The sequence below is a fragment of the Microtus pennsylvanicus genome, chromosome 4, assembly GCF_037038515.1.
Source record: "Microtus pennsylvanicus isolate mMicPen1 chromosome 4, mMicPen1.hap1, whole genome shotgun sequence".
NCBI lineage: Eukaryota > Metazoa > Chordata > Mammalia > Rodentia > Cricetidae > Microtus > Microtus pennsylvanicus.
Genome location: NC_134582.1, coordinates 13,033,974 through 13,059,446, shown reverse-complemented (window position 1 = coordinate 13,059,446; position 25,473 = coordinate 13,033,974). Strand labels below are relative to the sequence as shown.

Here is a 25,473-nt window from a genome sequence, read left to right as displayed (position 1 = left end):
TGTACGAGACAGAAAGGTCAACCTATTCACCTGTGCTCAGATGACAGGCAGCAAGACGAAAGCATGTAGCTTCCCCAAGGGCAGCACAGGCTCCCACAGCTCCACAGCAAACACAGAGCAATAAACACAAATAAAAACCTCTAAGCCTAGGCCTCCTCACAGTAGAACCCCAGCTCTTGCCTGGTTTCTTGAGGGCAGATTCCCAGAAATCCAGTGAATTATTATTCTCTCCCTGTGCAGCCTTCTAACAGATGGAGGCAAACCAGAGATGAGGTGCTATGTGCCACCTGTCCCTCTCTGGGATTCCTGGGGCTCTGGTTTACAGACTGGCTTCGGAAGATCTAAATTTAGACTCACCCCTCTGCCCGCTCAGCGCCTCCCAAACCTTCTGCTGTTGGCTTCAGCAGGAAGCAGACACCTGGGAGGTGCTGACATTTCCCAGCTACTGATTCGTTCCTTCTCCCCAACACCCCCAAAACCTGTAGCCAATTCTCAGATGGGACTGAAGTTTCAGACAGGTAAAACCATTTATGCGACACTTAGACCTGACTGACCTCATGGTTCTTGAGTGGAGATCAGTAAGCCATTTCTACAAAGGACCAACATATCTTTGTGGCCAGACTACTGACTACTCACAGGGGTCCTGCCTGGCATCACCTCTAGCTAGCACCGGCCACCTACCAGGTCCCTAGTGCTTCCTCCATAGGAATAGAAGCCACATCTGGTTCAGCCATGGAGAAGCTGTCTCTACTCCAAGTTTGTAAGTCTCAATACTGTGGACATTTGGGTCCAGGTCATTGTCGGCAGGGTCCTCCTGGCACTGGCCTCTACCCACTACATGCCAGTGATACTCTGCAGGGCCTCCAAATACTGGCCATGGCATCGAGTCAGCTCCATTGAGCTGCTGGTCTGCTGGGAAGTTTCAGCAGAAGCAGGTTGGCATTAAGGGGTCATCCGGTACCCGACTCAGTGTCTCTCATAGGGCACCAGTCATACTTTCTGACTGGAGTCTCGTGAAGACTTGCTGCGTTAAAGTCGCTACCAGGCTCACCAATATGGTCTACATGGGTTCTCAAGGTCAGAACTCCCTCTTCGTTTTGTGGGGCAATTATTATTATTGTGTATGTGTGCATGCTATCACGTGACTGCTGGCACAATTGTACCACGGCACACGTGTGAAGGTCTGATGACTTTGTGGAGTCAGTTATTTCCTTCCACCTTCGTGTGAGGCCTGGAGATTGAACTCAGGATGTCAGATTTATAGAGCAAGTGCCTTTACCCACGGAGCCATCTCACCAGCCCTGCCCCTAAGGTTTAACCCGGGTCTGACCCACCACGTGCAAATGGCACTCCCTAGAGACAACCTCATACAGCCCCTAAAATCCTAGACCCAAAAAAATCTCAAACCCAAACCCAGTGAAAACCCTGAATCCAGAACTGTTGTGGCCTGATTCTCTGTGTGGGCAGAAATTGACACTGGGTGACCACAGGATCAACTCCTCAACAAAAAAGCTTTAAAGGAAAACTTTCCAGGGAGGGACCTGGGAAAAACCTTCCCCTGCAAGGAACAAGTGACCCCACCTCCTTTAGGGGGGTGCAGTTGTAGAGGAATCGATGCTGATGTAACTGACAGGGCAGCCCTCTGAGACAGTAAGGCTGGAGGACCAAGCCCAGCACACAGAAGCGGCAGGTGAGCAGCGGAGCTTGGTGACAGCCATGAGTAGCTGAGCCTCATCTATGGGTACCCAACTCCCACTTTCTTGTCAAGAGAGATGGTCAAGTCTATGAATCCACTCTAACTGCAGACCCTTAGTGTCCTTGGGGCTTGGCCACCACACCATTCGCCACGGGTTGCGGTCCCTTATCAAGTTTCCTAAGAAGATGCTCATGGGAATCCCAAAAAAGGAGATGATGCCCATTGTCCTCCTCTCTGAGTTAAGAATTAAGCAAGAGAGGGCTTAATAAAAGAGTCTGACAATGTGGACAGGCTTACTGGTAAGACTCCTTCCTAAGATGCCACCCCAGCGGGGTCCCTCAGCATGTGCTGGGATAGAGGTGCAGGGAACATAACCTGAGATAGCTTCAGGTGCCTCTCTCCAGCCCCCTCCCAAAAGAGGCCCAACGCAGGCTCAGTAGTGGGCGCATGGGCTGCCATTCACTTTTGCCATGTAAAGGGTCCTGCGATCAGAGGGTGCTGGGATGTGTTCTAGTCCTGAGAAAGGGTAACACTGACCCTAGATCTCCACGGGTACCACGGAAGGCTTGAGGTTTGGTACACTGAGCTGTGCTACTGATTGGTACATTTTTCTTGGGGAAATGAACCAACGGCCTTTATTCTTCTTCTGAATAGGTGAGGTGAATGGTTGTTTCCCTTCCCCCGAGATAAGACCTTTGCTGGGGAGAACTCACAGGTAGACTAGGATCCAGGAATCCTGGTTTCCAGCCCCCAAATTGACTCAATGGTGACATCCCAGAGTGGCCTAGGGATTGTTGCCTTCTTACCCAAACTGTCACGGGTAGATGCAATTGCTGGGAAGAGGAACCCTTCCCTCTGCTCTAGAAATGGCTGTCTGGCCTCTGAGTGGACCCCGGTGAGCGATTAGGCCGCCCAGGAAGAGCAGGGGCAGCCATGTGCATGCATTAGCTGGGTAGCTAGTGTCGATGGCGGGGAGTCAGCATCTCTGAAACTTAGTCCAGGGTGTCAATCAGGCAAGGCCCAAAAGAGTCTCATGTGTGTTTGCATCTCCTGTGGGAAAGGAAGGAAGTTTGATTAACCATGGGGGCTGGGTGGGGAAACTGAGGCTCAGAGAAGAGAAAGGACTCTCCCTAGATACTGTGTGAGTTTCTCTGAAGAGACACAGACACTTGGACATCTCTTCACTTCAGATAGGACATGGATGGCAGATCAAAATCTAACTGGTGAGCCAGAGGACAATTGCTGATTCAAGACAGGTTCATCACTAAAAAGACCACCCTAGCCTGGTGAGGGCACACAAAAGCTGTATCCCTAGAGCACCCTGCCAGGCGGCCCTCCACTTCCCCACCCCTCATCGGGTGCCACCCCTCATCGGGTGCTTGCTATTTATGTAACCCTGGAGAAGGCCCTCAAGACATTCAGGGCTTCCAAGTCTTAAGAGGGAATGCTTCAATTCGGAGGAAATAGCCCGAGGACACAAGGTCACTAGTGTGGCAGGACCCAGCTCCGCACAGCTGCCTGTCTGGACAGCAGTCCCCTTCAGTCACCCCTTAGCCTTTGGATGCCCATAACTGCCAGGATACTGGCCCCGACCCCACAGAGGATGTGTGGAGCTGGTGCCCAGCACTGCACCTGGCACCTGGCCAGGATCTGAGAGTCAGTTATCGTCCTATCATTTCAATCTGAGGAGAGCCAGGTAGATAAAGACTCTCTCCTCCCATTGGGTGTAACCAACACAGCAAATGACTCAGAGGTACGGACGGACGGACTTATGCTACACACATCCGCAGGATTCCACCCACTTACGAGTCCGGGTGATACGAGCCAGCGTGTGCGCCTAGTGTTAAAGGGGAACAACCAGGCAGAGAGAACAGAGACAGGAAGGGAGGGCTGGGATTGGGGGGAAAGACTATGGAACTATATACCTCCATACCCAGGGTAGCTGTCTCCCTTCCTGAATCACCCAACTGTCACTAGCACTTGGTGTATACCACAATCCCCCCTCTGCCGCACCCCGATACAGCCCTCATTACAGAAGATGCAGGAACCTTGACATAGTTAGCAGCGGCAGAATCCATGTGCTATAGCACTTAGATCGCACAGCCCTCCCTGGATCAGGACCTGGTCTCCCCCCACACGATGGAGTTAGTTAGCTGGGAAAATAGGATAGGACTGGCACCCAGGGAGAGCCTGCTGTTCCAGCTAGTACAGGGCAAAGTTTGGCCAACAGTGGGCAAGAAGACAACACATGGAACATTCTCTTCAGCTCTTCCTATCTACCTGTTCCAGGTGAAGAACTTGGGGAGTTGATGAGCCTGGAAAACCAGCCCAAGCCAGGTTCTGCTGTTTTGGTATAACCTGGAGCCCCCAAGCCAGGAAGGTTAGGTGAGTCAGGTAGGGCGAGGGGTAGCCTGGGAAAGGTCGTAGCCACCCCAGACTGTATAGCCTCTACTTCCAAGTCACCAGTACGATGGGATCGGGCAACCTGGAGCCTGAAGGAGAAGGCATAGAGGAGTGGGCTTCTGCACTGTGGCCAGAGCTGCCCCCAGAACATGAAGGCAGCAGGGTAACATGGTGGTATGCAGTCATAGAATAGTGAGAAGTCTCCTCCCCAGAACTGGGCATGTTCCACCTCCGGCAAGCTGAGTACAGTCTGCTCACTGGGGCATGCAGAGGAGACAGAGACTCGAGTGAGCTTCCAGCTGAGAGAGTTGCTTTCAGAGCCAGGGTTTATTTGACCCCTAAGAAAATAATTTTCTTTTTCCTAGCGACACGAATTGTTTCTGGTTCCGAAGCTGAAACGGTAAACTAGGATTTCAATGTGCGCAGACATAGAGGCTCCCATTCCCTTGGCTCCAGGGGAAAACCTCCCCTGCTCCTTTGAGTGGGCAGTGAAGGTGCCTGCGCCTAGACCAGTGGTTTTCAACGGTGCTAATGCTGCGGCCCTTTAATACAGTTCCGCCTGTGGCGGGGACCCTCAACCAGAAAATTACTTTTGTTACTATTTCATAACTGCAATTTTGCTACTGTTTTGAATCTTAATGTAAATACCTTTGGAGATGGAGGTTTGTCAAATTGGGTCGCGGCCCAGAAACACTAGCCTACGGTCTCTTCAGCTTAAAATTCTACCTCTTTCCACCTCTGCCCAAGGCCTGGCTGTGTGGCCCTTCATAGGGCTGTGACCCAGGGAGCCACAGGGCTGGGGTATCTTTCAATGTCGGGTCTGCTTATGCCACCTCTCGTCACCATGGCTGCCGTGAGGTAGAGAACCACTCGGCTCTGCTTCCTTGTAACAGAACACTAGGACCAACGGGGGCCTTCAATGAGCAGCTCTCTGTCATCTCCTGCTGCCCCTGTACCCTCTTCCTTTCTGCTTCATTTCCGAAGGAAGGGGAGAGTTCTTCTCACTCTCCAGCTGTGACTTTTTTTGCATATCTCTCTGTGACAGAGGTTCAAGCCTGAGCTCCCCAGGGGTCACAGCACCCACACCCCATCTCAGACGTGTATCTGTGCTCCCCTCAACCCTAACCTCTCTGAACTGCACGGCATGGCCTCACAAGTTAGAGCAATTGTCCTTAGTTACCACATTCCTAGAACATGAGCCACCACCCGTGTGTGACTCCGTGCTTGGGGTTGGTGTGCTTTGGGATTAGGGCTTCCTTCTTGTTCACAGTGCACACGCCTGTGACAGCTAGTCCACAGGTTTCTACTCCTCAGCAGGGTTTTCCTCCAATAGACTGAGAAGCTCAAGAAAACTGTAGTGGCTACTTGCCCCTAAGGTCCCCAGCTGAGTACGTCACCTGGCACACTAAAAGATGAACTCCATGAAAACGCAGGCAGGACTGGGGTTAGGTCCCGAGAATGGAAGGTGCTTGGAAGAAGGGCTCAGAGCAGTGACTTCTGGAGGAGCAGCTCTCAGAAGCTGTGATTTGCCAGGGGAGCCATGGACAAGCATAGGACAAGAGCAGGAAGCCTGAGTGGAGCAGGGTGAGGGAGCAGCTAGTGGCTGAGCAGAGATGCAGGGGCGGACTTAGAGATCACAAGAGGACAAGGCCTAGGAGCTGAGGTGGAAGAGTGGCCAATGGTGGGGTCCTGGGGAGCCTGGGGGAGGGGTCGCGGGGTATACAGGACTGTGGGTCCAGAGCACAGAACACGAGTGTCATGATCAGAAGAGATCGTTAGCGGTAGAATCCTGGAAACTGTGACCTAGAGAGCGGAGCCACCCTGTGAAGCTCCCTCTTTATCTTTTCTTCTCTGGCTATCGGGTCACATAGCGACCAAGTCGGGATGCTGAAGCCAGGTTGGTTCTAAGACTGAAGACAAACTCTCCCCTCAGACTCACTTTTTCTCCCTTCCTTCTTCAGGCGCAGCCCCAGCGCGAGACACCACACAGTTCACGAACCATTCTGAGGCAGCCCTCCTTACGGACTGTTCTGCTCAATTCTTCTGGAAGTCTCAGCTGCTGTAGACAGCTCTTTTATTGTTTGGTAACCCCACAGACAGCAATAAAAGTAAAATGAAAACACATTTGCAAAGCAACTTTCCACTGTCCAAAGCGCTTGCCCATAGTTCTACTTAATATTTAATATTTCCATGCAATATTCATGCAACATCCCCATGCTTCAGGCAGCGGGGATGCAGGTGCAAATAAAGCAGGCGCGATCCTTAGCCCCTAAGAAACCTCCAGTTCAGAGGTGGAGAGGCCGATGTGATACAAAGATCGGCGAGAGCGCAACCGTGACACACTTCTGATTGGAAGCCACACAATGCTGAGAGCGGAGGTGGCAAGAAGACCAATTACTTTGGCAAATAGTGGCAGACTGCCTGGAGAAGTGACATTTAAGTCAAGACTTGCAAAGTGAATCAGGGCTGAGCAGTGGAGGCATTGGGGGCAGGGTGTCAGTATCATGACCTCGAGAAGTGAAGACTGACATCGGAGGGAGAGAGAAGGCTGGTGGGACGGATTCTGAGAGCCATAGGTGGATAAATAAGGCCGGGGGAAGGCCAGCCTGGGTCAAGAAGCTGGTGGATCTGATTGAATCAATACTATTTGATTCTGCTTTAAGAGAACCTGAAGAAGAGGCATCAACCCCTTCTGCCATTTGAGCAGGAGGAGAGCTGAGAGCATCGGGAAGTCCGGGGAAAGAGGCCGCTGGAGGACCTGGGGATCCTCCTTGCACAAGCCTGCTCTCTGTGGTTTTGTCTCCATCTTACAGAGAACTGAGGCAGGCTGGTTGAGCGAGTTGCTCAAGTCTTTACCCTGCATAGGGGCAGAGCAGCTGCTGGTACTTAACTACAGGAACCTAACTTAGCTACTAAGTGAGTTGACGGCCCCAGCTTTGTAGGAGCACAAAGGTCCTTTGCTCCCACAGGTCACTAGGGAAACCAGGAATGTTAAACACACAGGGGCCTCTTCTCCATGGAGGAGATAAAAGACCTGCTGGTCTGCCCAGAAGACTGGGAGTGGATTTTGTTAATGACCTGGAGACCTTTTGGCTACCTGCGGAGGCAGACCTCACCCCAGAATGATCATCCCAGACTCTCTCTCCCTAGACAGTTACCCATCCTAAAGGGAGGATGTCACATGACCTGCTCACCTCTATGCTTTTGGTCAGACATAGATTAGATAGACAGACACTAGATTCTAGGCCTTTTAGCTATAGACCCTACCCTCATGGTCACGTGTACTTTGCAAAGGAGTTTCTACGTAGTCACACCTTTACTATACACCTGGAACTGGACTGATGGTTGCCTGGAAACCCTTTCCCAAATTGCCTTAAACATGTTGACAACGAACTGCCTGTCCTTAGAATCCCCAAAGTCTGATCCAGGTTGAGGACGCCAGTCTGCACCAGATTTTCACTCTTATCTCCTGAGGTTTGCTTCCCTGCATGTCACAAGAGTTTGGAACTCTTCTGATCCCTAGACAAGTATGACTTTGTTCCCAGATAGCTGTGCCATCAGTGTTTCCAATTTGGCAACCACCTTCCCTCCTCCCACCTTCATGCCCCTCCTACAAGATCAACTGACAGTAGTTCCCCTGTCTCTGGCAACATCCCCAGGTGTTGCTGTTACCAAGGCAACCATGTTAACCAGCCCACCATGGCCATTACTCAACACTATCTGATTCTGCCGCCTGCTTCTTCCCTCTTCACAACACATGGAAAGTTATCTAAAGTAAGGTCTCCCGTTCAATAAGCAGAAATTCCAAATCTTGGCATCAGTCCTTCTGGGCAGAAGCTCCAAAGGTGGAGATGTGGCACGGATGTGCAGGGCTGTGGCTGGCCGGGCATTGGTCCCCCTCCACACAGGGGTCTGACCAATATTAACTCTCAGCCGTGGAAGCCACTGGGGGGAAAATGATCACACAGCAAGAGATTTCCAGGCTTCAGAAAGGGAAGAGTCCAGAGTGCAGTGTGGTCAGTTGAAGCAGGGAATGATATCAGCTAGAATGAGGTTGTCAGCCCCTATCATTGCTTCCCTCCGACAAAGAGGCTCAGACTAGGGCCAACAAGACAGAGATGCTAAGATGCTATTTCCGTCCCCAGTACCGGCCTCTCTGGAGAAAAGCAGCATTGCCTTCCTCCTCACACTCATCTTCTATGAAGCCCAAGTGGAAGGCAGGAGACGTCCCTCAGAGTTGCCATGAGCAATATGGGATGGGAGGAGATTGAGGAAAAAAATTCAGCAGCTAGGGAGATGGTTCAGTCAGCAAGGTGCTTGCTGGGCAAGCCAGAGGAGCTAGGCTTGGGTTTCCTTGTAAGAAGCAGGGCGTAGTAGCACATACACGGAACTCTAGTGTGCAGAGGCAGAGATCCCTGCCTGTGGGAGGAGGATCCTGACTGTGTGTCTGTGGTAAGGCCAGCCAGCAGAAGACAGGACAGCAGTCATTCTGCAGGACCATCCATGCCATGTCTCGTAAGCCAGGAGAGACTGTTAGGAACCAAAACTAAACGTGTCTGAACCCAAGCTTCCCCCAGGTCAGCAGCTGTGACTTAAGCCAGGACCCAGGTAGGGTCCTTGGTTGTGCACCCTGCACCCAAAAGTCATTTCCTGGCTGGGCCTGCTGGGGCTCCTGGTTCAGTGGACCTGAGAATCTGCATCCCTAAGTTCTGCTGATCCAGGGACAGACTTTTAAAAACTGCTCATTGAGGGGGCTTAAAGCAGGAAGTGTGAGGGGATATGAGTGGGTTCAGACTCACTCCCCTTTTCCCAAGACATAAGTAACATTAAAGCAGGATTTGGTGGTACGGCTTCTGCTCAGTATGAATGAAGCCCTGGGCTCCATACCAGATATACAGATACACACACACACACACACACACACACACACACACACACACACACACAGAGAGAGAGAGAGAGAGAGAGAGAGAGAGAGAGAGAGAGAGAGAGAGAGATGCACATGCAAACACAATTCTTCCTTGTCTCAAAAATGAAAAGGCAGTTAGTGAGGTGACTAGGTACTGTGAACCTTTAGCTCTCCATGAAGGTTCAAGCTTGAGGCTGGTTACCAATGACCCCCATGGTCTCCTGGATGGTATTAACCACAGAGACCATCCAGGCTTGGACCACTATAGAGCCTGAGCTCAACTACCATATTCCCAGCTCAGCCAGATCCCACAGGCCAGATCTATGGCTCAGTGTTGATGAACTCCTGCTAAATAAAGATAATTACATGATAGGCATATGCTGTTTAGGGTGCTGCCCTGCGTTTATATCTGGGGGAGAAGCTACTCCCTGAAGAAACTTGGTTGCCTAGGTAGATTTCAACAGTTTCTCAGCATTTTATTTTACTTAGTATATCTGTGTGGTCATTATATAAAATAAGACACAGGAAGCCAGCAGAGCCCATACACCAGCCAAGTTTTTCTAAGCCAGTACTTTGTAGTTTAATTTAGAATGATCAATTGAGCAGTCACCCAAACCCTATTTCTTAAAATTCCCCGGGGTGGAATTCTTCGGCTTGGTGCTAAGTGCGTAGGCTGGCTCTCAGAGGCTTCAAGTAAATTTCCTCTTCTCGAATACAATAATATGTTGCTGCTGACAAGCAGAAGTCGCCATACAGTGAAGGAAACAATTAGCAAATTCATTAATTAGGATTCTACTTGCACTTCTTCCACAATGGTTACCATTTGTTTATTATAATTACAAATCTCCTGTCTTTTACTAAAACCACTAATGGTCTTCAGGACGTACTGTTATGTTTGCAGAGCCAAATATATTTTGTTTTGCACGAAGAAAAAGAATGTCTGTATAGTGTTACATCTGAAGGGGCCTCAGATGCTACAGTTGAACAGTTTAAAGTAACAGAATCTTATAGCAAGCCAACACACACACACACACACACACACACACACACACTACAACCGATACAATGGACGATGCCACTTAGTGTACTCACCTTTAGCCATTCAATTACACAATCAGCCAATGAGAACACTGAACCTTATTCTTAGGCAATAATTACCTAGATTATTTCTACACACTACTGAGAAACTCCTTAGGTTTCTAATAGCAGATTAGGTTATGACAGGTGTCATACCAATTTTCATTTTTCAAGAAAAAAGCAGTTCACATCAAAAATCTCTAGTTATTTTTAAGCTAAAAGAAACAGCAGCACAAACAACTGAGGACAGTTAAAAAAATCAAACAAGCGCATGATTGAAACTGAGAAGCTTGAGTGCTGTGTTTAAAGGCATACCATATAGTTTGCAAAGGTCAACTCTACTCTGTGTAACAGCATGGCACCTTTACATACGAGCTGCAGAGCACAGATCTTTATGAACCTCTTCACAGATGAGAAGTGGGTTCAGGGCAGGCAGAGAGGCCAGTCCAGATCCCAGTGGGGGTGGGTGACAGCGTGAAGAAAGCCCGTGTCTCCCGGTGAGAAGCCAGCCTGCACTGACTGCTCAAGGATTCAGAGCTACAGGGAGAAAACAAGAGGGGGAGAGGGCATGAGAAAGGAAGGGAGAAGAGAAAAAGGTAAAAAAGAGAGAGAATAGAGGGGGCATTCTGTTTGGAAAGAGATGCCATTGGGTCTTCGTGGGTCAGGAATGGGGGTGATGTGTGATTTTGAGTCATAAACAGGACTTCTCATTAAAAACCTCTCCAGGCCACACACAGACACGACAGACAGAGAGACACACACACAGAGTCAGATAAGAAATTTAGTAAATGCTGTGTATGGTGGCGAATGCCCCAGTGCTTTTAAGGGAGGAGCATCATGGACCCGAAGCTAGCCTGGGTTACATGGTGAGAGCCTTCCTCAAAAAAGTAATAGACGGAGCATTTGAACACGAGGTGTTCAGCCCTTCTCACTTTCCCCCACTCCCCACTTGACAAAACACCATGCCCCCAAAGCCACCGCAGGGACAGCCACAGAAAGGAGTCTTCTTAGAGCACAGACTGTGTATGAAAAGGGGAGACGACAGATTCCTGCCTTGGAACACAAGTAGGCTGGCTCAGGTTTAAAGGTTTCTGTTTCTCTGGTTCATTCCCATTGGCAGTCATGGAGCTTGGCAGAAGCCCTCAGGGAATTACTGCTTCCTTTCCGTCAAGGCTGCTCACTTTTACCCACAGGCTGGCCTGAGCTGCCTTCTCCATTCCTCAGGTTTCTGGAACAACCGGGTCATTTCAGGTCTGGGTGCCCAGATGGAGGAGGTAGCTCTGCCCTCCCTGCCTACCCGGAGACTTCACAGCATCCCCAGATTGTGCCCCGAGCAACAACCTCCCTTGTGTGGTCCATGGATGAGCAGAGGGTCTTGAGTCCTGGTTCCGCCTTCAGCCATAGCATCTGGGTAGACTGTTTGGCACCTCTAAGCCTCAGCTTCCATTTGGGAGAAAGGGAACCATGAAGCCAACTTCCAGGGTAGTGTAGAAAGTGAAGGTCATGTAGTAAGGGCTGTGTGTGGTGCGGGCATGTACAGGCACCCTGGCAATGGTAGCAGCTTATACTCCACGGAGCCAATATGCCACTCGTTTCTTGGTTCTTCCTTCCAGGACTGGCCTTCTCTGAAAAGGCCCCCCAGTGTGTCTCCACTGCTGCGGCTCTATGGTTATTGTGCTAAAGCAAACCAGGTCAGCAATGATCCCTTCTCCTGGTCTCTGGACTCCTGCATGGTTTCCATCTAACTGCTGAGACTTTGGGAAGGTGTCCCAGGAGGGAAAGTGAAGCCTAGCAGGGAACACAGAAACCTATGGGGTAGGGGCACAGCAGCATTTGGTGTCCCCAAGACACCTGCTTGTTGCTTTTTTTTTTTAAAGTGTTGATGTCTCCCTTAGCCAGCTAAGAAGGGAAAATCCATTTTTGAAAATCAAGCTAACATCCTTAGGTAAATATGTCATGCAAGTTTGAAGGGCTGCAATGTATCATAATATTTTTCTAAGACTTCAAGGCATCCAGTGTTAACTTGAGGACTGTAAACCATGCCATGAGCAATCTAAAATAAGGGCCTTTTTTTTTTCCACTCTAGAAATAGCTGCCAAACAGACAGATTCCATCCTATATCAGCCACACATTGCCCGCAGAGCCTCAAACTTCACCATTGCCCAAGAACAGAAGAATGGGGATGAAGTTAGAACTGGCAGCAGGACAGGACCCAAGATGCTCTTAAAACCGTGTAACATCCACTCGTCAGGGACTGAACTGAGTCTTTCAAGTCTCAGTCTAAACCCGTAGATTGTCTAAGTACCTAGATTGTGACTATATTTGAAAATAAGACCTTTAAAGAAATAATTAAGGTAAAGTGGGGTCATCAGTGAGATCCTGACCCAGCAGGATAACTGTCCTTACAAGAATAGACAATGCTACCAACAATGGGCAGAGTAAAGGGGTGGCCACAGGGGACCCAGAAAGACAAAAACCTATAAGTCAAGGTTAGGGCTGTGGAAGAAACTACCATTCATGGCTTGGAGCTGTGAGGAAATAAATATATTGCTCAGTTGCCCAGGCTGTGACATTCTGCTATTGTGGTCCTAGCTGACTCTACGCCTCAACGCAGGGCTTTCTCATTCTGCCTGTAGAGAACAGGTACTTAAAAGTAGCCACAAAGATAACTAGCAGAGTTAGACTTCTAACCTTTGACTTGGAATCCTAGTCTCTGAGTCATGAGTTACCTCGGTGAGGGTTTGCTTCTTCTAGCCCATCTCTGATATGAATATATTTTATTACCATTGTTTAATAAAGAAGCTGCTTTGGGCCTATAGCAGCACAGAATAGAGCAAGGCAGGAATTCCAAGCAGAGAGGCAGAGAGAGAGAGAGAGAGAGAGAGAGAGAGAGAGAGAGAGAGAGAGAGAGAGAGAGATGGGAGGAAGAAGGCAGAGCCAAGGAGACAGCATGTAGCTGCCCAAGGAGATAGATGCACTGGAACCTTACCAGTAAACCACAAGCCTCGTGGAAAAATACAAAATAATAGGAATGAATTAATTTAAGATGTAAGAGTTAGTTAGTAAGAATCCCGAGCTAATAGGCTGGGCAGCATTTTAATCAATACAGTTTCTGTTTGAGTATTTTGGGTCAGGGCAGCCGGGAAACGAACAATCAGCCAATGCCGACACATCTCCATTCCTTTCTGTCAATCACCGACTCTCTACCTGGGGGTCTATTGGCCATGGAGACTCAGGTAGGTAATTTCTTGCTCTCTTCCCTGTCTTCTATGTGATCTTTACAGCCTGCTTGCAGGAGCCCCTCTGTTTTCTCCACCTCCAGTGTCTGGGGATTCCACATATTGGTGTGGATCCCAGGCACCCTATTTCTTTCTGGAGGGCTCAAATCACCCTCCCCTTCTATCTCATCTCCATTTCTTTCTGCTACCCATGGACCCACAGAAGCCCTCTCTATCAATGACCCCAGAGCCATCTGATCCATAGAGGGCAACAGCAACCAAAGAATGGAATACCCACCCAACAAAGGCAAGACTAGATATCAACACCAAGAAACACCTCGAACGTCATAACTCCAGACACCTAGATCCCAATACAAAAGCACAGACATGACAGCCAAGACAAAATGCTTCTACAAAACCTTACCACTGTAGGCCCTGAGCAATGCAACATAGCAGAAGAACAACACAAGATATTGAAATAGCAATTATGAATATGTTTAAGGGCCCTAAAGAGACTATGAATGAAGTTAATGAAGCCTGTGAAAACACAGTTTCATGAAATAATGAAAATCAGTAAAGATACGAAAGTGCAGTTTAACAAAGAAGTAAAATCACTAAAGAAAACCCAAACTGAAATAAAAGTGGAAATATAATATTTAGGGTGCCAAATAAAAAGCTCAGAGGTAAGCCTCACCAACAGATTACAGGGCATGAAAGAGAGACTCTCAGGTGTTGAAGACAAGGTGGCCCAGTCAAGGAAAATGTTAAATCTAAAAAGATCTGGGCACAAAATATCCAGGAAAACTGGAACACCATGAAAAGACCAAATTTACGAACAGGCACAAAAAGCAACACATATTTCTTCAGCTGATAAACAGTTTCAACAAAGTGGCAGGATACAAAACTAACACACAAAGAAAATGGCAGACAGACTGAGAAAGAAAGCAAGAGAAAAATACCTTTCACAATAGTCTCAACACACACACACACACACACACACACACACACACACACACACACCCCTTGGGTTAACTCTAAGCAAGCAAGTGAAAGACTTAGATAAGAAAAACTAAGATTTTAAAGAAAGAAAGTGAAGAAGATATCAGAAGATGGAAAGATCTCTTATGCTCACAGATTAATAGGATTAAAACACTGAAAGTGATCATCCTAGCAAAAGTAATCTACAGATTCAATGCAATCCTGATCAAAATCCCAAAACAATTATTTATAGAAATTAAAAACCCAATTTCAACTTCATATGGAAACATGCAAAAATTCAAGATAGATTAAAAAATACTGACTAATAAAAGAACTGCTGGAGGTATCACCATCCCCAATTTCTAGATGTATTACAGAGCTATAAAAATAAACACATTGTGGTACTGGCATAAACAAACATATATACTGATAAATGGAATCAAACGGAGGACCCATGCATAAGTACTCATGCCTATGAACACCTGATTTTTGACAACAACGTAAAAAATACACATTGGAGGAAAGATAGTACCTTCAACAAGTAGTCCAACTGGATGTCTGCAAATAGAAAACTGAGAATGAATTTAGATCACATTTATCACCCTGCCCAAAACTCAACTCCAAATGGATCAAATATTATCAGCTTAAGACCAGGTATCCTGAACTTCATAGAAAGAAAGGGGGAATAGCCTTGAACTCACTGGCATAGACAAAGGCTTTCTAAACAGGCCATCAATAGCACAGGCACTAAAAACAGCTAATAAATGGGACTTCATGAAACTGAAAAGCTTCTATATCTCAGAGGACACCATTATTCTGATAAAGCAGCAGTCTACAGAATGGAAAGATATCTTTACCAATTAACAATCTGCTGGAAGAAACCCTAACCCTAACCTTCCAGCAGATGTTTCTAGATTATATAAAGGACTAAAAAACCTGAACATCAAGAAAACAAATAACTGAATTAAAAAGTGCAATACAGAATGAAGCAAAGAGATCTCAAAAGATAAATCAACAAATAGCTGAGAAACATTTAAAGAAATGTTCCACATCCCTAGATATCAAGGAAATGCAGGTTAAAATTACTCTGAGATTTCATCTTAGGCCAGTCAGAATGCCCACCATCAGTAACATAAATGATAGCGCATGCTGGTGAGGACACAGAGAAAGAGCAACACTTAGTCATTACTGGTAGTCATACAAACTTGTACAGTCACTATGGAAACCAGTGGGGTCGTTTCTCAGGAAACAACCTGGGAATTATCTATCTCAAGTTCCAGCTAGAAAAAAAAATTTATGCTGAGTGGCATAATCTCAGAGCAAAACAACAACAAAAAATCCCCACAAATACTGAATGTTTTCTCTTATATGTGAATGTTAGCTTTTAATTTGTCAATATGTGTGCTATAACCCAAGGAACCACAAAGGTTAGGGAATCTAGTAAGGGCCTGGGGAGAGGAGAAACTCCCAAGGAAGGGGAAATAGAACATATTGTTATGGAGACACAACAGGGAACTATTTAGATGGATTAAAAAGCAAGGGATACCGAAGAGACTGGTAAAGGAGGGAGTGGGGGACAGCTAACACTAAAGACCATTTGAAAAACCATATGAAAACTTACTTCTGTAGAAGCTTTCTAAAATCTATACATCTACGAAAGGAATCTAAATGGAGCCATCAAAGTAACAGGGGAGACAATGCCCCAACCAGACATCTTATGCCACCAAATAAAACCTCCAGTGCCTTGTTTTCTTTAAAAAATAATAATAATAACAACAACAATAATAAATTAAAAAAGAAAAAACCCTCCAGGGCCAGGAATGGGTTACATTTTATTGAGTGAGAGTGATTGGCCAAAAGGGCCTGATGGGGGAGAGTCTTCTGTTTTGTGTTAATTTCATTGGTTAAATAAAGAGACTGCCTTGGCCCTTTAATAGGACATAAAATTAGGTAGGCAGAGTAAACAGAACAGAATGCTGGGAGAAAGAAGCTGAATCAAGGAGTCACCATGATTCTCCTACCGGACACAGATGCAGGTTAAGATCTTCCCTGGTAAGACACCTCGTGGTGTTACAGGGATAATAAAAATGGGTTAGATTGATATGTAAGAGCTAGCCAATAAGAGGCTGGAACTAATGGGCCAGGCAGTGTTTAAAAGAATACAGTTTCCGTGTAATTATTTCAGGTATAAAGCTAGCTGTGCGGGCAGCTGGGTGGCGGGACACAGCCCCTCCGCTCCTAATTACAACAAGGGCCCTCTGGAAACTCGGAAGCATCAAAGGTTGTTGCCAAGGATACTGGTTGCTCTCCACAAACTGATGGTAAGACCCTATTGAAAACAACACTTGGAAATGTTGCAAAACTAGGAGTCATCAAGCTGGTTGCCCAACTAGAGGCTTCACCCCTACTCACTAACATTCATGGTACTGGAAGGTAGTTTGCACTTTACCAAAGGATAAACGTCACCCAGCTATCAACCCTACAACCTAAAACAGTGCAAGATAAACTTATACAATAGTGGCACAGATGTTATGGGGGCAACCCACCACTTTCTGATTGGACTTAAGGTTCACTCCGTAAGATGGAACCTATACCTGACACTGTTAAAGTAACTAAGAATAGACTAGGTTGGTCGTGGATTCTAGTAGAAAACTATTATTCTGCTAAGTGAGCATAGCAAAAAAATAACTCCTCATGACGTACTGCTTGCTATACCCACAGCTCAGCCATCATCTGAAAAGCTGCTTGTGGTAGTCGGGAATTAACACAGAGACCTACAACTGGACAGTGTGCAGAGTGAGACTTTAGAGCACTCTGTCCTAAATGGGATGTCTCCATCAGACCCCTTCTCCCCACGCATGAGGGATCTATGTGGAAGAGGAGGTGGAAAGTTGTAAGAACAAAGAAGAGGGATTGACTCCATGGACACAGTGTCTTCAAGGCACAGCAGGACGGACACACAGACACACTCACAGAGACTGCACAGGTTCTAGCCTGATGGGGTCCCGGCACTGAGAGGACAACGTGGATACAGCTCCCACCCTAAACAAGAAGCTGTGTGCAAGTGGTACCTACTGTCAAGGAAAATCTGTTCTGTCCACTGGAGTCCTACCGGGCATATGAGACACACTTCTGGGCAGGCACCATACCCAGGAGTGGTTGACCAACACAAAGCAAACTCAGTGGGAATTTTGTAGACTTTTTGTATCATTTTGCTTTGTTTGAACATTTTTTTTTGTCTTGGTCTTTTACATGTTTATTGTGAGTTTTGTGTGTGCGCAGGTGTGTTTATTGGGTTTTTGCTTTGTTTTGGTGTTTGCTTTTTGAGATATAGGAAAAACATAAAATTGGGTGGGTAGGAAAGTGGGAGGATCTTGGAGGAATTGGAAAAGGGATAAAACATGATCAAAATATATATCATATAGTGTAAAAAATATTAAAGAAGAGTGAGGGCTTAGAGACAGTGTACCTGGGTTTAAATCCTGGCACAGTTGCTTCTCCAGCTCTGAGGTTTAACTTCACTATGCTTGAGTTTCAACATCTAGTTTAAAAAGGCCAGAAATCTCTGCTTTGTTTGCTTAATGGGGGAATGAATAATTTTAAAGTGAACTGATAAAATATACATGAAATACTTGGTGCTTGGCTAAGTGATGTTTGAGAAATGTCAGCCAATCTGATCATTGCCATTATTATCCCTATTATCATTAATATTACTGAGGAATTCTCAACAACCTAGCCCAAGCATTTTATTCTACATATGATCAGGAAAGCAAGGCTCGGAGACAGAAGAAGGCTATAGAAGGTCATGAAAGCAAGAAATTGAGGTCTAGTCCAATTAATTTCTATGGTTTTAGGAAGATTCAGAGAAACAATGTCGAGAGGCAGGGTTTGATTTCCAGCGGATTTAAGACTAGGCAGAGGTGGAGTCGAGCTGACCAGGAGGCTACTGCAGAAGCCAGGAGACTCATCCACATCATGACTTACACCAGGCCAGGATGACGGAGAGACCGCAGACAGGAATATGTGAGTAGAGGCACCGAGTGTGACCCAGGTCTGAGATGGAAAGCTAAAATCTGAGAAGGAACAACTGCAGAAATGGCTCCAAGGCTAAAGGCATTTGTCCTGCAAGCCCGGAGACATGAGTTCGATTCCTGGAACCTACATAAAAGTGGAAAGAGAGAGCAGACTCGGAGGATTGTCCTCTGACTTCACATGCGCATGGCAGCATCCGTGCCCGTACCACACGCCATGCACATAGATGGTAATGATGATAAATAAAAATTAAACCAAAGGAAAAAAAATTCTTGTGAGAAAAATTAAAACACCCTTGAGGGCCAAAGTGACAAGAGGGAACATATACCTCAAAAACCCTAACTCGGCTTTGGGGAAGTTCTAGGAGATGAAGAAACATCAAAAGATTACCAGAGAAAAGCAGCTGATGGATGTAGGTATTAATAGATCTTTAGGAGGAAGCTAAAAATAGAGCCAAGCAGACATATCATGCAGGCTGTTTCAAATAACGGTGCCTCTAGAAAGCACATGGGACTCAGGAAGGAGAGGCAGCCCCCTCCCCCCTCATGTTCCCACAACCATTCAAGGAAGAGAGATAGGAGGAACTACCTGATCATACAGCGGCTAGGCTAGGACAATTTGGAGCAGTTAGGAAAGAACAATGAGTTGTCCAGCTGGCCACTATCTACTGAGCACCTACTTGGTGGCCCTGTTCTCTCTGTTTAGCACTAGGACAACCATGAGTGAAGTCAGCCACCACCTCTGCGTGTGCACTTCCTTGAGGTGGGCAGTGGGGGATTAGTCCAACAACCCAAATGGAAGGGGAACTACCGACCGAAGAGAACACTCGTAGAGACGAGAGCTCCACCAACTCAGGGTTCCATAAAATGAAGATTACCAGCAATTAACCAGGCAAGGAGAAATAAAAATATGGAGAAAATATTCTAGATAGGGGAAATAGGTGTACAAAGGCTCCAAGGATAGATGGAGACAGAATTCGGAGGTGTAAGAAAGCTAATAGAGGTAACGCAAAGACAAAGGGTATAGTGCATTAAGTCAGAGAAAGTAGAGTAGGAAACCATGGGGCAATGTGGACCAGACCACTGGGCCTTGTAGGTCACAGGGGCCTGGAGGCCTAACCTCAAGGTTATTGTTATTGTACAGTGTACCAGGGAACTCTGCGGACTAGCCCCTGTCACCTAGTACACCAGAACACAGCAGCCCACGGAGTCGTGTGGATCAGGAAAGAACAACATTTTAATGATTGGACCACATTTGAATTTTGAAGGGATGGCCTTGACCACAGAGCAGAGAACGGCTTGATTGCTATGGGATACACCCTGGTAGCCTCTCCCCATGCAGGAGCTGTTAAAGCAGTGTGGGCGACTGAAGATGGCATCTCGACTCGGGGGGCACTGATGGGGACTGGAAATAAATGCACCAGTGTACACAAGAGACATTCAGTGTGGGAAAATCCCCAGGGAGAGCGAAGGACCAGGCTGCTGCAGTTGGGTGGAGTAGGTAGAGACCAGGTGGGAATCCTGTTTCCAAGTCATACTCCTAGACGGATGGACTGCAAACACCCAGGTGAGGAAACTCGAAAGCGCCAAGCTCTGGGCTGGGTTTACAGTAGTGCTGTATGGTGGTGTTCACATTATGAGATAGGAGGCGCTGGCGGCTACACAGAAGGCCCTTGTGCCAAGCACTACGTGGAGCTCTGGAGAAACAGCGGTGGATAAAGCAGGTTGCTCGCCCTCAAATAGCTCATGCTTAATAGGGGCCGCTCTTTGGAGTCACCTGAGGAATTTGGCAAATAAAGTCTCCCATCCAGAGAGACACAGCTAATTGGCCCGGAGAGCTGACAGGGCATCAGGATAGTGAAAGCTCCCCTGGAGAGTCAGGGCTGAGAAGCAGGGTTCCCGGGTGTAAAGGACCTATCCTGGACTGTATCTAATCATACAGAAGGGAAGTCACAGATGAATCATATCTTGGGCCTTAAGAATTTACAGCAGAAATATTCAAGTACATGGGTACAATGGGAATAGTGTTATTTGGATATTAAACCAATATATCTTCATCCCTAGAAATTCCTGGTCCCTGAGTGTTCCCTGGCTTGCTAATTATGAGTGGAGCCTGGCTCACTAAGAGAATTCCTTCCAGATACATAGAAATTCCTCTTCTGCATCTGGCAGAGTTAACTATGGATAATAGGTAACCCCTCCTCTAGAAGAATTGATACCTCAAGAAGAGGTATTAGTCAAATGAAGGCTGGGTGTGACCCATGCCATTCATCAAGACATGACTTAAACGCTAAGGAATTTCAAAGAAATCTAAGCCTACCCCTGTCTGTCTGATCACCCGCCCAGTGTCCAGTTACCTTGTCCAAGTCACCACAAGGGACAAAGTCAGGTTTCTGGCTCCTAGAATGGACCTCACCTGTCCTTGACCCATTCTGACAGCACACATCTCTCAGTTTTCCTCAAGAGCAGAAGCCAAACAGAACACAGCGGGAAAACAACACACGTCCCAGGCAAGGGCTCCGCACCCTGTGCCAGGTGTTAGCACCCCACCCTCCTCGGGAACAGAGCCAAGCACTGTTCCGCACACTCTGATCTTCTCTGCCTCACAATCACAGTAGGTGCTAGCATTCATCAACATAATTAGAAAGACAGAAACAGTATCTAAAACACAGAAGACGGCACATCTATCTAAGAACAGCAATGACCTGGAAAAAACGAACACTGAACCTCATCCTCCACCCAATCCTGTTACCTTGCTTCCCTCTCCGCTCCCTCGGATTTTTCCTAATGCTCCGCCCACCTATAAACAAGCCCCCAACAGTGGGTCCCTAGATGTGGCTGGCTGTTTTCTTTATACCTTAGCTGTCTGAAACAAAATTCTTGATTCACATTTCCCCTGCGGTTATCAGAGGTAAGATCCAGTCCCCACAGCCCTGACCTTAATCTTTCTGAGGAGGCCATAGACGAAGATCAGACAGGGTTTCTAACCTGAGTAAGAGTTAAAGAACTTAACTTTATCCCTAGTGCGAAGCTGCTGAAGGTGCCTGAGCTGTAAAACCAAGGCGCTCCAGTGAGGCTAAAAGGCAGCTGCCTGTCCAAGGGGCTCGGGCTGGGGAGCTACTGAGCAGAAGGAACCTGACAAGAAGCCAGCCCTCAGTGTTGCTGATATCAGAGCATTCTCTGGGTCAACATCTGCTATGAGATCTATGTTTCCTGAAGCAGGACAAAAGACCTCATTGGACCCTTCTGCGGGACAGTCCAAAGATCAGGCTCTTTTAGCTAAGGCTGGGATGCCTGGGGAGGCATAAGCGTCCATTCTCAGAAAGCCACTGTTACTAAACAACAGGTCATGACAGATCATTAGCATTTTCCCCCACTAACGATTACCAAGCAAAGGGTTTCAGCATATCTCTAAGGAAACTCTAGATTCTAGAAGGGGCTGTTTCCTTCCATCCTCTTTCATATCATAAACCAAAATCTTTGCTCATTGGAGCAGAGATATTTGGGAGCACAGGGTGACATGGACACCCCCAGGTCTTCTTTACTCAGGGACCCAGATGTAGATCTATACCTCTGTTAGGACTTTCATTAAATTACTCCATCCAACCAACAGATAACCAAGGTCATCACCATAGTAATAATCATAAAGACCTACAAGACACTAGGAACTGTACTAGGCACTGTGGTCCATGGACAATCACCAAACTAGACTCAAAGTCTGCCCTTAGTGGATGATTAAAGAGAGACAGAATAGGACAGAAACGAAAGAGGGAAAAGGTTGAGGAAGTCCCAGAGGCAGAAGAGTTGCAGAAATGACCCAGGGGAAAAGATCAGAAAACATGTCTTGACAGGCAAGGGTGACATCTTAATTGCACCTTAGAATGCAGTCTATTAACAACCAGAAAAATCCTGAATCTAATAATTTGGAAATTAAGCAACAACAGCAAGAAGCATGTTGGTGTCTACCAATTGAAGAGGAAGAAGCGCAAGCGTCCGTTCCCCACAGATACCCTATGCAGCCCACTGCTGCCCAGGAATGTCTAGTGCGTGGGCGCTGAGCCCCTCTAGAAGCGCTTGAGCCATGCATGTGAAGTGACTGGAAAGCACACATGCTGGGCTCTGCTGCAGGATGGCTGGAATCTGCTCTCTCCTCCTTAGCATGAAAACCTTCCTCGGAATCAGATACTATCTAACACACACATACACATGCACATGCGCGCACACGCGCACACACACAAAGCTCTTCTTGCTGATGCGAGCTCTGTGGTATTCGTCTTCCTGGGCTAGGACTCCATCAGCAAGTGCATTTGATTTAAACACTTTCTCCACCCTTGGGCTCTGCACGCCTTCCTCGTTCCTCTCCCTGGGAAGGACGCTGTAAGTCAACAGCTCTCTGCTTTACTAGGACTTGTGGCCCAGCTGGAGATTTAGAAAGTAATAATTCAAGGGGTGTCAGAAGACAGAGTCCGGGTGTGTATGTAGCAAATAAAACATGCAAACACTGACACAAAACAGTATCGCAGAGGAAGCCCAGAGACCTCTTCTCGTAGGAAGCCTGGGACACTAGACGGGTTTGAATGTGTGCGGCACTTGGATGGAAACTCAGCTTCATTGTTTTTAAATCATTTATATAGCTGATCCCTGTTAGCTGTGGCGGTGAACAATGAATTAGGGAACGCTGGTACAGGAGACACGCTGCTTGCTCACACTAACACCAAAGCCCGAGACCACTTTGATAAGTCTCCTCCTTTTTCTGAATGCACCACACTGTTTCTCATTAACACTGATGGTTCAATATTGTGAGGTCGAAGGTGTGTGTAGGCCAGGGAGGTGCAGTAAAGAAACTGCCAATATGACCGCTCCCACGATATGGTTAAGGCTTTTATTGTAGATATGAGAGAAGAGCCAGAGGCATTTGGAAGATTCCAGAGCAGAGAGAGAAAGAAGTAAATTGAACACGGCTAGCAGGCTAGACATGGCCAGGGCCAGGAAATCAGAGTGGGAGAGAATAGTGGTGATATCGAGATAGCAAGAGATACAGAATAGAGAAATAAAGCAGGGAAATAGTGAAAATGGATATCTGGGGCAGAGGGGAAAACCTTGCTCTCAAGAGAGACCTAATGGGTACCTGGGAGGAGGGACTCTCGGGAGGTGGGAAGCCAGCAGGTGATGGTGGAGGTTTTGAGATGTACAATAGGTACTTGTGATCCTGGGGGAGCCTGGAGGCCAGCATGGACTTTGATCTATCTGTGGCCACAGTGTTTGTTTCTCCTGCCAGAGGTTAAAGGAAATGACTCCTGGAGATGACTCGGCCAGTAAAGATGTTGGCTAGATGCCTGGTGACCTGAGTTCAATTCCTAGGACCAGCATGGAAGGACCTCAGCCCAAACAGTCACACTCAACACAGTAAATTATTAAAAACAAGGCAATTAAAGAGGCCATCGAGCTCATGGTTCTGTAGTCTATGCCCAAGAATAAGACCTGAGAAGCTGCCCCTCGCCTCAGCTATGGAGCTCACAGGCCCAAGAGTCTAGCACCCACACACCCTGGAAGAAAGAGTCCTGGTGGCCCCAAGCTGTATTGAACCAAGGGGTGTGTGCCCGATGGCACTGACCATGGCATTCTTCTCTGGGCAGAAGACAGCCTGGTGATGGGAACAGGGGGCCTGCAGTCCACCTTGCTGGAAGGGCACAGCACAGCCCCGCCCTACCTAGACCTGTCATCCATCAAAGACACAAGCATGTTCAGGACGGCTCTCCAGCTAGACAGGACAATGTCAAAGAAAGCTGAGTCCACGTCCTTTACCACTCAGAAAAAGACACGCCTTCCCAAGAAGAGACAGGATCTGCAGGAGACCATGGACATGATGGAGTCGCAGACACTGCTGCTGACCCTGCTGTCTGTGAAGATGGAAAACAACCTGACTCTGCTGGAGGAGAAGGCTGAGAAGGCCTTGGTGGCCTTATGCCGTGAGAAGGAGCGTCTACAGCGGCGGGTGCTGGAGCTGCGGCTCCAGCTGCTGCTCCAGCAGAAACATCAGGAGCTGGCTACCATCCTGGATGCCCAGATGGAGGTGCTGGGCCCTCTCCAGGCTGTAGCAAAGCCCTTCAAGGAGCAATACAAGACACTGGCCACAGCCTTGGACACCACTCGACATGAGCTGCCCATGCAGGCCATCCACATGCAGGGAAGTGGGCAGGAACTCCTAGATGATCTGGAGCCGGCCCTAAAGACCACCCTGCAGCTCCTGGGCGAGCTGGGCATCTCCTCCCCGGACGCCAGCGCACAGGTGTCACGCCTGCTGGAGGAACTCAGGGACTTGATTATCAAGAAGGACCTAGAGCTCTACAGGATCTTCGGTCAGGTGCTGGAACTTTCCTCCCAGGCCAGCAAAGAGGCAGCCTTGATAAACCAGGAAGTCTGGGAAGAGGCCCAGGGCACCCTAACCTGTAGCCAGTGGTACTTCGGTCCAGACACCCTCGGGGGCCCACAGCCCCTCCCAGGACAGGACTAACCCCAGTGTAGGCCTCACCCCACTTTTCGGTTGTCTCCGTTCCCTCTGGGCCTTTACCTCAGATTGAAGGACGTTCCAGCCATGCAGTTTTCTGAAATTTTTGTGCATTTTTCTTTTTCTGCACTTTCCACTTGGGACATCAGCAGCATTTGTGGGTTTGGGTTTTGGTTTTTTGAGACCGAGTCTCCCTGTAGAGCCTGGCTGTTCTGGAACCGAGTGACTGTCGGGTGTGGTGGTACGTGCTTTTAATCTCAGCACTCCAAGGCCAGCCTGGTTTACTTTCAACCAGGAGTGACTTCCAAGACAGCCAGGGCTACACAGAGGAACCCTGTCTTGAAAACAAACTGATAATAAATTCTGATTGACGTGTGCTAAAAAAAAAAAAAAAAGGAAATGACTCCTTTCAATAGATGGAGACTGGTCTCATAAGTTCCCGAGGAACACTGGCTTTTACCTCATTGTCAGGAATCCTCTAGTCCAGTGAGCTCATTTCTGGATACATGTATGGACTGCCTTTTGAGTTTGGGGAAGCAGAGTTGCCTTTGAACCTGACAGTATTGACCTCACATAATTTCCGGCGAGCCCATGGCAGCCTTCCTGCATTCAGCAAGAGTTGATAGCGCTTCAGCACTGTGTTTAAGGCTGTT

At 47.6% G+C, this 25,473-nt stretch overlaps 1 protein-coding gene and 1 pseudogene across 2 annotated transcripts in view; one reads left to right on the top strand and one right to left on the bottom strand.

Annotated features, from left to right (window-relative positions):
* Positions 1-25,473, bottom strand: part of Mapk4 (mitogen-activated protein kinase 4) — a 133,140-nt gene that overhangs the window by 45,473 nt on the left and 62,194 nt on the right. The window lies entirely within an intron of this gene.
* LOC142848577 (HAUS augmin-like complex subunit 8 pseudogene) lies at positions 23,955-24,893 on the top strand (annotated as a pseudogene).